Source organism: Lichenostomus cassidix, chromosome 4A (assembly GCF_008360975.1).
Source record: "Lichenostomus cassidix isolate B80296 chromosome 4A, HeHo_3.0, whole genome shotgun sequence".
Taxonomy (NCBI): domain Eukaryota; kingdom Metazoa; phylum Chordata; class Aves; order Passeriformes; family Meliphagidae; genus Lichenostomus; species Lichenostomus cassidix.
The window spans coordinates 11,068,162-11,081,085 of record NC_139485.1 but is presented as its reverse complement, the minus strand read 5'-3'; the positions used below and the strand labels follow the sequence as shown (position 1 = coordinate 11,081,085).

General features: G+C 41.4%; 1 protein-coding gene across 7 annotated transcripts in view; it reads right to left on the bottom strand.

Moving 5' to 3' along the window:
* The window catches only part of IL1RAPL2 (interleukin 1 receptor accessory protein like 2), a 349,905-nt gene that overhangs the window by 57,364 nt on the left and 279,617 nt on the right, over nt 1-12,924 (bottom strand). The gene's annotated exons all lie outside the window — the stretch shown is intronic.

Here is a 12,924-nt window from a genome sequence, read left to right as displayed (position 1 = left end):
AGCAGTGTGTGGATTTCAAAAACAAAACAAAAACTCACATTACCTCTTAGGAAAAGCTTTGCAGAAATGTGCTTAGTACAAGTTGCAAGGAAGCACAGCTATGCCAGCATTAGCAGCCAAGAAAGCCTCATTCCTTTAAGATTAAAAGGCAGAGCCAATTTCAAATTACACCTCTTGCCATATAACATATACAACAAATGAAGAAAAAGCAAGGGATTGAAGTTGTCCCTGGACACCATACACAGTGCACGTGTCCAAAGTGTCTCTGTGTGTAATACAAAACATTCTCTTTTGAGCCAGCACATTTCAGTGGCCTGAAAGGCTACCTAGCTTTATAAGCTGCTAAAATGGACAAGCAGCTCTGACAAGTTCTCTGCCACTGATGATGATCTCCAGTGCATCTGAGCTCCCAAATCAAATTGGGAAATAATTGTTCCTCCTGGCTATGCATCACACTTTGTAAAGAAATTCGCCGCTTTACTTGCAAAACTTTCTGTTACATTTGAAAAATTATTCTCACAGTAACTTTTTCCATTACTATCTGCCAGAAGAAGTTGATTAACCTGAAGCAATATCAATAAAATGAAAATCATGCTTTGCCTCTGCACCACAGACCTACCACAGGGCACATCTTTGTGAAGTTGCACAAACTCCACAAGCCTTATCACTTATTCTGCTTCTGGATCTATCTGCATTAGATCAGACCACAACTGCTGGGGTCTAAATGTTCTCCAAGGCCAACCTGCCTTTATTGTATGTATCTTAAAATTGAGGAATTCAGCTTAAAGGAATGAGCTGTCTGGATTTCACCCCAAACTGCTGATTGCTGGAATCCCACCTTGGGCAAAACTGTGTGTGTTTTAGCTTGTGCAACCAACAGCCCAAAGGTAAAAAAAAAGATAGGGAAAAATTTCTTTCAACATATTTGAGGCTTGTCCATTGAGTATCAGCTTCCTCAGAGCTTTGCCCCTTCTGCCAGCCGTCAGTTCACAAGTGTTCTCCTGCATCCCTCATTGCCCCCTGTACCTGCCTGGGGAGGATCTTGCATTTTGCCTATAGAAACAGAGCTCTGTTCCCAGCAAGAATCCCCCAAAAAGAGGCTTAAAGGACAGAGGATTTCTATATTGGAAGTCAGATTAGGACAATGCTCTGGGTTTTTATCCAGTCAGTTTTACAGTATAAATAGTAATACATTTATCACTGCTTTTATCACAATCTGTCAAACTACCCCGTACCTACTAAAAACTGCTGTAGCACCATGAAGTGGAATGAATAGAAATAATTTTAGGTTTGTTCCTGAAGTGAGGGGTTTGTTTACACTTAAAGACTCAGTCTCAATTTCCTAACAGTCTGAAGCCTGAAGCCATCACACATGATAATTAAACTTTTTTGGGAAAGAAGGCAAAAGTAAAAATCAGAGATTGAAGGCGACCTTTGCAGAAAACATGGTGGGTTCCTAGGGATTTCTATTTGCTCTGGAATTTTTCATCTCAGCAGGACTATAAGCACCAAAAGTTTTAATGAACATTAACAAACTATAATTCATGTCTCTATTTCAGCTGCACAGCCCTACTTCACATGAGACTTGGCAACCAAGCGGCAGCCTTGGCACGGATCTCTCGCGAGCTCCCTGCTCTCCATCTGCCCAGGCTCGGCCGGAAAAGCTCCCGTCACAGTCCTGTGGAGCCCTGAGTTATTCACACTGCTCCCAGCCACCCCAGCACGCTGGCATGGGGCAGGCATGGGGCAGCACTGACCTGAACCAAACACTTGGCTGATCCATCTTGCACACTTCCTGCGAGAGTGGGGCTCGACCAAACCACTGCTGCGTTATTGCTGGGAAGCCATGACATTTTAATTAATGGCTGATTACCAAAAATGTTGAATGTGGTGAAAGGAGGACCTGGGCACCCCAAAAAGGAAGTTGGACATGCAACTTTCAGTGAAATGATAATGAACATTCCCAGGACCATCTTGCCAATTTGAAGAAAGCCCTCATTAAGCACTTATTTCACTGCATTTACTTTCCTGGAAAATGCAACTGCAGTAAAGAATTGATGTTTCCTTTAATTTATAACTTTATTTTGTACAGATACTGCATTGTGCTGATGTACCTGCATAAACAGAGGTATGAGAGATCGTGTGGGCACACACTGATACTCAAAGGGCAGGGGAAAGAGGGGAAACTCAATCTTGAGAGTAACAACCAAATGCCAAAAGGACCACCAATGTAGAATTGTGGATTAAATGAGTGGTAAAGGATTTATCTCAAATGGCTCTGTCTGTGAAAGGTAGCAATAAGTAATACAAATATCTAAATATACATGTGTATGCATGTTTCATCTGGGAAAGTCACAATGCACTTACAATGGTAATTCCAGTTTTCCACTAAAGCAAAGACACAAGTAAAGCACAGAAAGATAATCAGTGTGTCTCATGGGCTAATGGATAAAAGCAAGACAGTGATGGAAGCTGTTCTGAAGCCTGGGTAGCTGTGGAACAGAATCATTTACATCCAGATGGGATTATTAGCTCTAATTCTGTATGAACCTTCCCAAAATCTGCTCTGCCTCCAGCAGAAGCACTCACTGTGCCCACCCTGGACTTCCCCAGGCTCTTCATTGAGGGGCTGCAGTGCCCCAGGCTGCCTCACCAGATGCCTCAGCTCTGTGCTGCCCAAAAGCAGGGAGCCTACCCAGGCAAAGGCTCCACTCCCCTGCCACATAGACAAATGGCACTGAAAGTGTCATTATTTACCTCCTCCTGCTGAGCCCTACAAATGCCATCAGAGAGATGATGTGTAGGTTTGAATTATTACACTGGAGGAAGGAATACTCTTTCCAGTGTCTCAGAACCCAAGCACTGTACATTACATCCAAATGTACTCTGTCTGAGCCTTCTTGCTCATCCATATCAGTGGCCTCACTGAAATCCATGAGGCAGACGAGACCTGGCCTGTTGTTACTCAGCTGGAAGCAAAGAGAATGTAATTTTCAAGGACTGCACTCACTGACTACAACAAATTAGTCTCCAGTGAGACTGTGTACATTTGGCTACTTGGCTTTACTGATGGCTTTAGAAATTGTTAAACACCTGGACCTTGCTATCTAAAAAGACTTTAAACAGAGTATTTGTGGAGAAAAAGAAACAATCATGTGGATAAGCAGGGTCTTTGTGTGCTAAGTCTGAGCACTTAGAGAATGTAGCTGCAAACTTCAAGGATTACATCTGCAGGAACACAGCATAGAAACCAAACACAGTCTTATCAACTGTTTTTAATCTCTGAATTTCTTCCTGCCTGCATAGTTCTCTTGACCATATTTTTGATGTGCAGAATTCCCATTCCACTTCAATCCTTAAGGGATACCCCTAACTAAAAAGATACCAACAAAAGAAAATGGAGATTTAAAAGAAGCTCATAATATTTTTTCATTGCTCAATTGATTTCTAACTGATTTTTCATTGATATTTATATTTAGGGGGATTCTCAGAATACATATAGGGTAACCAACCCTTCCTTAAAAATCACCATGATTTAGCATCACTTATTTTAGATGCCTTGAAAGTCACATTTAATTCTTCATTTTAAATATTCAATAGGATGTGTCTAGGAGCATTTTTCACTTTGTAATGTTATCGTGCTCTGACAAGTGAATATAATAATGAGATTAACAGTCCAGCTGTGAAACAAAACTCTTAAATTCTGTAACTTTTGCCAGACAAGCAGTTATGTTATGGCAGGTTTGGTGAGCTGCGTTGACTTATCTGTCATGTGCTCATTCTCCTGCAACAGGAATACAAGAGATCTTCAAAAACCATGAGACAGGTCTGTCTACTCATGTCACTGTGAAGAACCTCTGCCCCAAAAAGCATGAGGCTCTGAACATCTGGATTTCCTCTCTTTCAGTAAAATGCAAAAGCCAAGATCAAAACTGTGGCTAGGAAAGAACTCTTTAATGGTTTACAACATGTAGACAGAGCTGTACCAATCACAGGGATGTTAGCTATGGGTATGACTGCTGTCAGCCAGGACTGAGCCTGAGGGGTGGGTGCCCCACTGGAGGCTTGCAAAAAACAATACTTGTGCTACTGTTTTCATCAATGACCTGTAAGCAAAAACAAGATCGTGTGCTGACCCATTTGCAGGTGACAACTTGTGGCTCAGTGACACATCATGAGGAGGACAAGCCAGCTAAAATGATGAGGATCATTGGCAAGCTATGCCCAGTTCAATTAATTAAATTTTAATTTAGCCAAGTGCAAGGACTTTGGAAATAAGAAATACAAATCTACTTCAGGAAGGGGAATGCCTCTGTGACACCAGAAAGGATCTGCTTTACATTACACAGATATGTACATATACCTACCAGCTGCCAGAATTATTCCAGCTGTAGGAAAATGGGAACTTATTCTGTAAATTTGAATACCAGAGGGCAACTAGAATCAGAAAGGTGTAGACGTACTTGTGAGACTTTGGGTTAGAACACAGTGTGTTCCTGTCTTGTCACAGCAAAAAAAAAAAAAAAAAAAGAGAAAATACAGAAAACAGTTCCAAAACCTTCACTACATGGACAATATGAAAAATTCCATATAGTGAGACTACAGAAATCTCAAGACATTTAGCTTGTAAAAAAGAAGATTGACAAGTGACTGGTTTATACAGCGTAAGCACTTTCCTGGGGAGAAAACAAACACTGGGTACTTAGAGTCTCTCTTGTCCAGCAGAGAGATAGAAATTACACAAAAACAACTGATGGCTGGGAACTGAACCAGACAAATTCATTTGGGAAACAAGGCACTGCTTTTGAACGCTGAGCCAAGCAATACATTGAGTTCTGCGTTTCTTTACTTTTCAGCTGGGGGATGCCTTTGGAGAATAAATATTGCACAAGCACAAGTTCTCAGGCACTCCTGAGAGTGCCAGGATAAGCTTTAATATGCAATAGTCTTCCTTTTTGCCTTACCTGAAGGGAAATAAATTCATCCACGTACATGGACCTTTTGCAAATGTCAAACAGATGTAATAGTTTCCTTTAATCATCAAACACTGCGGTGCAGCAATGGGAGCCCATTATCTCTAGTGACAAATACTCTACTAACAGGTAGTGACACCACTTAAAATACCCAGATGTGAAAATGTCTGCCATCCCTGCTGCTGAGGGACAGGTTATATTAGTAAACTTTTAATATGGTGCTTTGAAGGACAGCTCATTTGCTATTCTTAGTTCCTCCTTGGTGATATTTCCCATAATTTCTCATTGGCAATTTCACACTCTTCTCTGGAGTGGATCTAGTTCCTCCTTGGTGATAGTTCCCATAATTTCTCATTGGCAATTTCACACTCTTCTCTGGAGTGGATCTAGTTCCTGTTAGGAGCACTTTTGGAGCTTCCCAAAGATGCTCAGTTCACTTTTAGCATGCCAGATGAGTTGCAATATTACTCTAGATTGGCTCCATTGTCAATCGGGAACAGACACATTACTGCCAAGCGTAGGAAAAATCCACAGCATGTCTCTGCAGAAAAGAGGGAAATTCCAAGCCTAAAAGCTCAACAAATTACATTGGGAAAACCTGCTTCAGTTCTTCAGGATACCTCAGTAGCCTGCCTGGGGCAAACACGATAAAATCTCCAAAACCAAAGACTTGTGGCTGTATATATATGCTGTGTAGCACCTCACTGTGTTGGGAACCTTTTAAACTCATATCCATGTTGCTTTTGTAAATGGGTAGGGATGTCCCTAAATTACCTCTCTTGAACAATTTTAATTTCTCCAATGAAACCTTTATGGACTTAGAGGTGATTTTACATGAGAGAAAAATCAGGCAAATTTGGAACAGGCTTTGAAACAGAAAACATCCACTTGTTCTAAATGAGGCAGTGCAAAGGAGAAAAGAATTTAAATGAAACAGCATTGTCTCTGCAACATAAAACATTTTCTAGTGTTCCAGCTCTGGTCATGTCTCCAAAGGCTTGTTAGCTGATTTCACTTGAATTAGCTCCATGTGGGAAAAACCCAAACAAACAAACAAACAAACAAAAACCCCACACCCTCCCCAAAAGCAAAACAAACAAACAAAAAAACCCAACTGGAACTGTAGCAAGCTGCCACACGAGATCTGTAAAATAAACTGAGTTTGCTTACTAATTTTGTTATATTATTATGTATAAAAGCTGCTCAAACATGCCTTAGACCTTCCTCTGCCTACTTTGCCCATACCAGCTGCTGGCAAGCAGAGTTTCTGCAGTAACAGGGTATTGGATGCTTCCCCATCCAGGATTTCTGCTTTCATTCCCCTGGGTGGAGAGCCTCAAAAAAGCTTAACATGTCCCATGCCAACCCCCAGACTGGATTTCAGTGATGCAGGCTCTGGCAGGACAACAGCAGGTGCCAGATGGAAATCCCTCACACCTTATGTGCACAGGAAGGGTGCCACTGAGGACACCACCACAGGACCTGACAGGGCTTGGTCTCTCACAATCCTTTGCCATTGTAGCACCTGAGAGTGACAGTGAAGAATTCCTCTACTCCAGGCAGCTCCTGAATCATAAACCTGGGATCCTGGTCCTCACTAACTACTGGAACAACTGAATCAGATGACAAGAGCCAGATCGATGGTGCTTTGCACTGATTTAAGATGTCTCCCTCTCTCCCTCAAGCAGAGCAGAATTAGTCTTTTGTTACAGAAGCCAAAGCTATAATTTACTTAAGTAAAATGAAGAGCACTCTACATCAAACATGACCCAGCCCTCTAAATGGAAAGGTACTTTCTCAATACAAGGTACTGCAGGCATATGCAGATTCTCTCTGTCAAAAAAAACCCTTAGCATATGAGTTTTTGGAAAGCAGGAGGCTATTTAAAAATACATGTTTCTAGTGAAATTGTAAAAATAATAATTTTTAAAAATCCAAGTTTGTTTATTTTCATACAAATGGATTTCCAAAGCAGAGGTCTGCCTGCAGTTCATTAAATGAACTGCACCCTAAAATGGTGTCTCAAAGCCCTGGCTGGAGAGGGAGGTGTTGTGTTTTGAGCCCCCAAATGAGCTCTCCAGCTCCATTTGCCAAAGCACAAAACTCAGATTAGAAGAAGACTCAGATTTGCTGCCTACCAGGGGATATAAGCATATGCACAAATATTCAGCAGTGGACTTCAGCACAACCACTGCTGAACTGAGCTCTAAACTTTCAAGTTTTACTGACTCTGTCATTAAAACATTGCAAAAAATGCAAAGCATTCACAGATTGCCCAGTGCATCACACACTCCACCAGCACTCTGCTCCTGGTCCCTCCTTAGCTCTTATCTGTGCTCCCGCCAAACTCACACCAAGATGTGATTTCCAGGTAAATAGAAATTGTCAGTGTCTGCTACTTGAGGGTGAAGAAGACAAGAAAGGGTTTGGTTTGGCAATAGGTGATAATCAGAACTAGCATTCCAAGCTGATTTTACCAGAAGAGAATAAGAGGATTTGACCCAAACTTTTGCTGGCACTAACTCACAGAGAGAGTGATGCAACAACAGATGTCCCTGCAGAGCTACAAAATGATCGGTGCTTTCACCACCCCGAGCAATGCTGGGATGTTCTTTTTCCTCTGGAGGAAATAGGGTGGCAAACCAGCATCCAGATGGTTAAAAAGCAGTTGGATTAAAAAAAGTAAGTTTCAGAAATTCTTGGAGTAGGCAGATAAATTTAGCAGCTATAATTCAAGCAGCCATTGATTTCAGCAGGATGAATTCCCTGGTTGCTGCCACTACGTTTTCCTCATAATTTCTGCTGCTCTTTAAAAGCTGAATTTTGCCAGGTGTGCAATGGCCAGGGCAACAGTGAAAAGTGGTTTGGTGCTGTGACCTCAGATGGTGCATTTTGGAAGTGGCAGGAAGGCAGAGCAGACATTTCTCTGAATTATTTTTTAACATGTCCCTAAAGCAGAACAATTTCTTTGGCTTCAGAGGTAGCAAAGGAAAACTATTTATTAGATTGACTGCTGCTATTTCATCTATTTAATGTTGCTGGTATAATGTCTCAACCCATTTTGTGACTTGAGTTCTTATTTATGCTTGTAAATCTGTGCTTAACATTTTACATTATTACAGAAATAAGCTTCTTTTAAATGTTCTGCTATTTTTTATTTATTTTGATTTGAACATGCAAATCCTCACTGGCTTAGTTTCCAAGTGAACATATCAACTCCTAACCTCTTTTTGCTTCTGAAATAAAGGTTTTATTGTCTGTGGCATTTTGCAAGCTGTTTTTCTCTTACTAATAGCCTGTTTTTTGGGGGGTTACTTGTAATGTGCCATCTCAAACTGCCTTACTGGTCAACTGGGAAGATGAATTCAGCAATTACAGGATTTGTCCTTAGTGTGCTGAGGCACTTCTGAGCCACCTCTCTAATTACACACCGGTGTCACCAGCACTCTGTCCTCTGCCAAGGCACCACAATCATGTAGAAAATCACAAATAGCACCTGAATTCCTGTTGTTGCTGGAGCACTGCCCAGCCCCTGAGCTCACCTCCAGCCCTGTTCAGTAAGCTCAGCGCTCGGCTCTGCCGCGCTCTGCTCTGAACACACACGAGGCATCACAGCAGCACAACCTGGCCCACAGAGTAATTGGGTTAAATTGGATTTGAGTTCTTCTCCGGCCAAGGGAAGCAAATGCAGAAGGACTGACTACTTTGGCTTTGAGATGTGGTCTGGATAAAAGCAGGGAAAGGGTTTATATTAATGCCCTTAGGATCAGATCAAGCCCACCACAGTCTGACAGGAAGGGGTCAGTGCCTTATTCTCAAGAACAGTTGGATGCTAACAAACGAGTTCTTGAAAAGACCCTACATTCAAAGCTATTATTTTTCTTCTTTTCAGCAACATCTGAATCAAACATGAGATTTTTCAGTTTTCCCTTAAACTCTGGCAACAGGCTATATCCTGCAGACTCTGTCTCTGAGGAAATAATTTTTCTATAGCTTTAGCTCTCTTCTCCCTCTAGCTCTTTGAATAGCAAACCATAGTTAGTGTCTGTGTAAGATATATTTTTTCTAGCTGTTGAAGGCTGCAGCTCACCATTTCTCTGTCTTAGGACTACTTATTTAGCCGCTCTCTTCCACCTACAGATTTCTTCTTTAAGATTATTCATATTTTTCTCTAGGGGGAATGATTTTAGAGAAGCTGTTCTTGACAGGAGAACAAATGTTTAAGACCTGAACCGATTACTTTTACATTCCTGGCAAGAATAAGAATTCATAGTCACTCTTTGAAAAGTAAGAATTTAATCCGACTTCCAAAAAGTAGAAAAGATGTTAGAAAATAAGAAAAACCCAGGAAGGATGCTTCCCTCCTTATTAATTTAATTACAGTGAATCTCAATGTTTTTGAGGTAAATTTTGGCAGCATCAAATCTCAATATCCCAGAATCCCTAATTTGCAAAACAGTGACACACTATGCGGACAGATTGGAATTATGGAGTGCCATCAGCCAGTATGGCAAGAATTAATTTACATTATTCTAACATGACTTTAAATTAAGCAACCCCTGATTATACATACAATATTAATGCAGTGCTATTAATAACACTTATAAGGTCTGGGCCAGCCTAATTCTAAGATTCATCATAGCAAACTAGAGCATATTGAACAACCCCAGGGTACATTTGTTAAAGTACCTGAGTGAATTAATACTCGGTGTTCCATTGATTTTTCCCACAGATGTCTAAATCAGTAATGTTTATTGCCAAACACCATGTGGCTGACACACCCCAGCACTCAGTAAAACACCAGTTAGTCCTTTCAATTCAAGCAACTGAGTCTGCCCAGTTTTAAATCACTTTGAGGAGAGAAGCTAAATAAATACTAACAACCTTTGCTGAGCAGAGAAGCACTTTCCCGTCAGGGAGTCCCTCTGGATACGTTAGAATGAACACATAAAAGTGCTCAGTTGTGCAAGTACCCAGTATTTTCACATTAGAACCAGTAAGCTTTTCCATAACAGTATTCATCACATTTTCAGAATGAGCAGACCTAGTTCAGGGCTTCCACTAGCACAAAAACATATTGCAATGTAGAAACCAACCAGTCACCTCTTCCTCCACCATCTTTTAAGCTGTAAAAACTTTTAGAACTCTGCCTGACATACTCTGGGCAGCTTTTTAACTTACTAGAAATCTGCTACAAGATATCCTGGACTCAGTACTTCTTCATTTTATTACAGCAGTGGTGAGAGAGCCATCGAAAGCCTCTTCATATCAGCAGCTGTGTCAGTGTGTGTAGTTTTTATCTCCCCAGACAACTGCCACCACTAGAAAAAGAGGCTCAGGAAAGATGACACTCATTCTTTAAAGCTGACAGCTGTAAAACAAGGTTCTTAGGACTGCAAAGACACCTCAAAGATTACACCAGTAATCAAGTGAGTTCTGTGTTTCTTTTTAATTCTCAGCTGTCTAGGGGCTTTTTCTTTTCCCAGCACTGCATCTCACAGCTGCCTGCTAGAGTTTAGGTGCCATTCACAATTAAAGCTGCAGGAAAACTATAAAGATCATGTTTCTTTTGACATCTCTCTCTCGCTCCCCGAGCTTGTAATCGAAAGCCCATTTAGTAGGTTACAAGTACCTAGACAATGATCTCAGCTTATCAAAAACTTCACATCGCTGGCATTTAGGGTGTGATGAAAGTCTGCAAGTGAAAAGGATCCTTCTCTATTGAAGTTTGCAAAACGTTCCCTCTGCACGGGTATGGAAAGGGTACAGCTCTGTGCTTGCTTTTGTTACTGAAAAATACATTTATGACTGTGCCAGTTGTGCCATTTCTCTTCTTCCTCAGATTATATTTGCCATCCAATCTCTCCCAAACCTCCACTGCAGCAGTTCCCACCTCAGCGAACTCATGGGAAAGTACAATCTTCATGTGAAAGTGAAGAGACTCTATGAGGCTCAGATGCTCAAAATGCTACTGCAGAGCTGGAGACAGCCCCAGGGAGGGAAAGAAGAGGAGAAAGCAGAGACCTGGCTGGACCTGTGCAAGCCAAGGGGAGCTTTTCCCATCAACTTCCCAAAGAGCAGGCTCTGGCCTGCATCTGGGGCAGATGAAGGACACAGAGTTGTGAAACTGGCTTGAAAATTTCCTACTTGCACTATTTTCCTAATTGCACTGTTTTCAACTACATTTTGTTAGTCACCCTTGGATGACACATCTGTGTCTATTTTGTTTTGCGATTCTCTTGGGATGACCTAATCGTGTAAAAAATAGGGAGGCTGTTCATGTCTAATCAGATGGCTGTGTGATTAACTCATTCACAAGCATTTTAAAGGCAATTTTATAAATGCATGTAAAGGCCTTTGTCTCCAAACTTGAAAAAGTCTATTTCAGTGTGTGTACACAGTCAGGCTGAGTCACTCCCTTTCTGCTAGTCAGCGAAAAGACATCCTATTATAGGACACTGAACTCAGTTATCTATCTGCTGGTTACATTTATAGTTCAGAAAGACTCCGATTATTTATTTATTTTTGCCGCTGCACAGATTTAACGCCTGGGGACAAACGAGCTAGGTGACACCAGTGTCAGGCCTGCCCAGAAACTATTTTTAAAAATGAGGCTTTTAAGCCCAACTTCCTCCTGTGTAGAAGACGCAACATCACACAGCATGCCAAGAACTGGGGAGGCCTTGTTCCGAAGCGCAGCAGCTTGGGAAAACAGATGTAAAGCCCAGTTATGCCTTGAATCAAAAAATTCTGTGCCTCTCCTACAAAGGGAAGAGGATAGTTTCTCTGCCCATGTCCCCTTGTGTGTGTTGTCCCCTGCATGTGGCATGCCAGTCCTGCGAGAGCTGTTCAGGACACTGCAAGCACTGGAACAGTTGTTTGGCACCATGGCAGTGCTTACCGATCCCACCTCACTGTGGGACTGTTAATATTGAGAATATGGCTTTAACACAGAAATTCCCTCTTTGAAAAAAGTATTAATACAGTTCTCCCTCAGAAGGAAAACATAATATTCAACAGCTTCACACTAGGTTTCCCCCTGAGTTTTACAATGTGGGACAGTGGGTGAACAGCAGCATGCAGACTCCAACAGGAAGGCTTATGAATCTCAGTAAAAAATACGTTTGATTTTGAGCAGAATGAAAGTACATCCTCAGTCAATAGGTCTGAGCACAGTAAGACAAATGTAAAGTATAATTCTGCCTCAGGTTATAATTAATTTTTTTGTAAGAACAAGACAAAACCTACAGCCGGCAAGTGAAAGATCTATAACAAAACTTGACACTTGGCAGATTTAATTACAGATTTCCTAAATCCATTTTCTGTGATTATTGTTGTTATTCTTCAGAAGCTGATTAGGCAATAGCAGATGTCACCACTGTACAAATCTACATACACATGCAGAAATATCATAATTAGGAGATTTCTTAGGTCTCTCTAAAAGTTGCTTATAAAGGAGTGAAGAACAAGTCTTGCTCCACATATTTTTTTCAACATTTCAACACAAACCAAATCAACTTAATAGCAGAATTAATCTGTAGCTCTCTACCACAGGGATTATCTGTAGCAAAAACATTCAAAAAGGCCTTGACTTGGAAGCTTTTTGGGTGCAGGGGGGCAGGTTGCCCTCAGTGCACAGAGGTATGTGAACACTGCACACCCAGATCACCACATGCCCTGGGGTCTCAGCTGATGCTCCTTCCTAAATTCAGTGACTCTGCCAGACTGCTCAGTGCTATCACAGAGCTCAGGCAGCTGTCTGGTGACCACAGTTGCACTGTTAGTCTGACTTCTGTGTGGTGAACTACAACATATGGGGCTTTCTTGGGACACTGCAGTGCCAGAGCCCCATTTTGGCTGGGTGGGGAGATGTGGGATCAGATCTCTCACCCTCTAGCTCTGCTTTACAACATTTTCTTACATTATTAAATTGCAATAAACAAAAAATACA